This window comes from Teleopsis dalmanni, chromosome 2 (assembly GCF_002237135.1).
Source record: "Teleopsis dalmanni isolate 2A chromosome 2, ASM223713v2, whole genome shotgun sequence".
Taxonomy (NCBI): domain Eukaryota; kingdom Metazoa; phylum Arthropoda; class Insecta; order Diptera; family Diopsidae; genus Teleopsis; species Teleopsis dalmanni.
The window spans coordinates 96,546,596-96,551,372 of NC_051847.1; positions in this window are offsets into that span (position 1 = coordinate 96,546,596).

The window sequence follows — 4,777 nt, forward strand, 5'->3', positions numbered from 1 at the left end:
CAAAATCCTATGGATTTGTGGTAAAGAGCAGAGCAGGAACACACAAGGAGTTTGAAGAACAAATTCTTTTATAAATAATAAAAGAGGATAGATGTCAAGATATTTCTCAATGTTCTCAGTAAAATGATAGCAAGCTTAGAAAATTTAGAATCACCATTAAGATTTCAATACTGGAAGGGTTGTTTCTATAGTTTTCAGAAAAACTAATACAGAAATTATATAGAAAATCCATGAAGGAAATTTATAATTAATTTGGAATTTGTATTCTGTGTATCTGTGTACAAGTAGATTATCTATTCTAAAAAATTCATTGCCTTAAATTGAAAGTCCATTTTAAGTTTATAAGAGACCCAAATCTGTAATGTTACAAGTATGAATTTTTTTTTGACATTGTAAAAGTAGGCTTTCGAACCGGAAGTAAACCGTAAAACGGACATAAACAAATAATATCTTGCCGGAGCATAAAGTAGTATCGAACGTAAGATTTTATTATCAGTTTTCTTCGGTTTGGCACGTACCGACTGGTAACTACTTTTTGGTAAGTATACGTCTTCAGAAAGTAAATGAAGGTTGAAAGTACAAAAACATATTTTAAAGAACAAACCGGAGCTTGGTTTTTTATTGTTTAATTCGTAAAGTATGCTCTTTCAAAGGAATGAGTAATATGATAAGGTATGACAAAAAAATTAATTTGTTGTACATATATATAAAAAATATTCACTCGGAACTGAGTCAGAAAAAAAGATATTTTTGATGTAAACCGGAGCCGAACAGATATATTTTATTTATTAAACTCGAATAAAAAATTTTTCTTTTCGAAACTCTGATTTATAAAGAATTATTCTATTGAAATTTTGTAATCTAATGGCACTATTATTCTAAAGTCTTTCTCTTGCTTCAAAGTATTTATCAATCTTCAATTAATTATCAATCTTCAGTGGTCTTTCTTAACGAAGTGGACTACATTATGCACTTACGCCACAGTAGTTTGAGAAACTCTGCTGAAACAATTCCATTCCTTTATTCCCCTTTATTAGTATTTCATCTATTGTTGCAAAGGGTTCTTTAGGTGTCTTTTAGGGGTTGGGCAAAAAAATACAGGGTACCATGTGTGTAGTATAAGGTGGTCGTGATATGACAGTAATGTTATATCCAATAACGGAGTAATGCAATAGAGTTTCGGTAGTTAATTTATGGTAAAAATTTTGCGGTTTTTTAAATGGTTAACTGGTTCAAAATAATTACTTTGTATGATCTGCATTACAAACTGTTACACTAGCAACTTCTCTAATAGTAATTCTTCTAATAGACAGTACAATGTGTACATTGTTTTTATCATTGAAGAATCCCGTCATCATTAATATCTCACACACCGTATATTTGAGTTAACGTGAGAGTTGCTTGAGAAGCAAAAGAAAACAAAAAGTAACAATGCAAAGACAAAAACTTTGTTAAAAAAAACATAAAATTTGCACCAACAATTATGTTGCCTTGTGTTTTTTTATATGTACAAATTTTATTCAAGTGGAGAGTATTAAATAGTAAACTGTGAGTTATTGAAAATTAAAATTTTAAAAATCATTTATTGGTTTATCTTATGTTGATGTTTTTCCGAGTTAGTGCAACTGGGCACTTTTACTCTTTTATAGCTGGGGAGTTTCTTCTCATTGACTAATTTATGTATTCGTCACAAGCTTCGCTGATTATTCGATGATTGATCTAAGATCTGTATACTGCCCCATACGGCTAGTGACTGCTCTGAGATTAGATAGTGCTATGTAGGCAGCCTGTCAGTTTTTGCGTATAGCTTCAGGATTCTATCCCTGATTTATTTTTTGACTGGGTGTATTCTGAGGTTTCTTAGCATATCATTTGTGTGACTTGAAGTAATATATCACCTGCTTTTACTATATAAGCAATAGTTTAAGCGTATTCAGTATCTAAAATTATTTTAACCTTGTAAAATTTATCCGATCCCGACTCTGTTTTATGGCAAATGTAAATTTACAAGAGTAACAAGTGTAATTGTTGCAGTTGTTGCATTTTTTTAAGAATTACTCACTTCTGTGAGGCTCAGCGCAATTCCTTTATAGCTTATTTTATCGTATTTATTTTTATAAATAAAACATTTAAGTTTTTCTTCGTGCATATTGTCGTAAATCTGTATTTATTTGTTCTTAATGTTTACTTTCTTGAAACAATTTTTGTACTCGAATCTTGCCGCATTTCGATTACTTTTCATTGTGATTAATGCCAGCAGCCCATCAACTGACAACAGAAACTAAGCCCAAATTTTCTTTAGTACTGCATACCCACATCCTGATGCCGCATTTCTTCCGCTTGTTCCGAGTGAGTTCCATACTTGTTGAGTGGCAGTTGCGGATTTTTTCTTGCAGTGAGCAAACAATTAAGCAAGAAACGTTTTTGTTTGTTCATTGTGCTGCCGCAACCGGTGTGGTAAGAGTCTTATCAAAATCTGAGGCATTACAATATCACTGCAAGTGCTCCTGTTCCTTACATCGGATGATTTTGGTATAGGCGGAGGTGGTACATGCGCGGGGTATGTAGTTTTGTCGAAGTTCTGATGTACTGCAGCATTGTTATTGCTGTTGGCATTGTGTAACTTTTTCCAATTCAAGTGAAGTACAATTTTTTTTCGCTTCGTAAAACTCATGTTTGTGTAATGCAATGAGTTGCCTTAATTTCTTTTTCTAGTTTTTTGTCGGCTTAAAATTAAATTAAATTTCAAATAAGCCGCACAAAAGGGATTTGTTTATGACTTCACGAACCATCACAGCTGCTTCTCCTGATCTAACTTTGAACATAGACGCGATGTAATTCTGTTAATTTTTAATTACGTCTTCAAAGAAAGAACTTTATATTTCAACCACAAAGCACACAAAACAAAAACAAAAAGTTGCATTAAACTGCAGAAGTGCATTGCAATTAACTTTACTTGATTGAAAAACAAGGTATATATACAAGGTATCTTCACAACAGTTCAGAATCCTTAAAATCTGCATCAGCGTATGAGTATCGATAATTTGTGGTACCATTTTTGTGAACGTATAGCGTATAGCGGTCTAGGGTAGATTATTTCTCTAAAATAAAGTTTTATTTTTATAATCATTTGTAATGACTTTTGGCCGGACAGCCCTCTTGACAAAAGTTTACTGATGACGAATGTCTGCTTTAAAAAGTTTCTACGCTATTATACTGCTTAAAAAAACTGAAGTAATACAGCACTTGAAAGCATTCGAATGTCATTAAGATGCATTGTTGCTTATTAACAAATATTCGATTTTTGAAAAATTATTTGTCAGCACATAATTAATCTCTTCGTTTCTATTCTTTGTTTCTATTCTATGATAAGCCTCACCAGCAATATACTAAGTTCACTGTACTATGTGCACTGACTTGACTGAGTTGCTTACCATATCGAAATTGCAAACTCAAAAGATTCACTCATCCTACAGAACACTATAACTGCAGGAAATCATGGCTTCTTCTAAAAACAAAAGAAAAATCATAGGAAGAGGAGAGTTTCTCTTTTAATATTTAGCTAGTTTTCTGGTTATTACAATATATTATTTAGATGTCACATATCTGGTTTAATTTATTGTCATCCAGCTTTTGGTATAAGTAAAATATATTCAAATAATTATCTACCTGTTATAACCCTTTTCCAATAGTACGCGGTAACTTTCTCTGCTGTTTTCTATGAAAGTAGTCGTTCTTATAGTGGAAAGTATTCGGTTCAAATATTTCAGATATCTTCTTGTTTTTCGGTACTTAACATATAAATCAAACATATCATAAATGAAACCGTTGTATGCTGTGCGTCATGAAAGTTTCAATTTCACTATAGTTCAAATATCTTAAACAAAGACGTTCAACAATAATCACCTACTATGTATATAAGCCAAAGTTTTCATTTTTGGAACTTTTTTGCTGTCAAGTAGAGTATTTCCAAGAAATATTTTAAAGGATCACTGTCGATGGGTATTTAATTATATCCGAAAAATCTGCATAATTATATTATTAAAATTTAAATTAAATTTTGCTGTAATTCATATTAATGAATCAGCATTAGCTCAAACTTTAATATTGGAAACGGTTTAAGAACTCTTGGTTACTCTGAGTTGAAGCATTTTGTTAAACTAAATCGATCACAATTCTTCCTTCCACAGTCCTAGAATCCTTCATCACAAAATCAAATATATTAATAGAATGTAAAAAGGCAATCGATGAGTTAAACCGGTTAGTTGACATCACTCTTTTCTGGTTCGGGAGACATAGGAACATCGAAGAGACTGAAAAAGCTGACTGTCTAGCCCACTTTGGTGGTTCATTGATGCGTACATTGCGGTACCGGTTTATGTTACCCTAGAGACCGTTAACAAAAGTACTAACCCCTACTTTCTTCAGCTAGCCAATATAAATGGAGAGCACTTAATTCATGTGCAACTTTCCGGGTAACATGGCCCACCTGCAATAAACCTAGTTCTTGGGAATTTATCAAAAGGGATCGTGTGAACACTGCAGTTCTTTTTAGTTATTGGTGTATAGGGACCCACACAAAGAAACTGCGCATTCCTCGTAATCCTCACGGCAGAACTTGTGGACATCTGCAGGAGAAAGAAACCAGTAAACACATGCTCTGTGAATGTCCTTCTTTAGCGTCCAGAAAAAATAGGTTTTTAGGAAGCTATTTCTTTAACAGTTTATCAGATTGTTTATCAATAAATAAACATGAAAAGTTGTCTAATGATCTGAC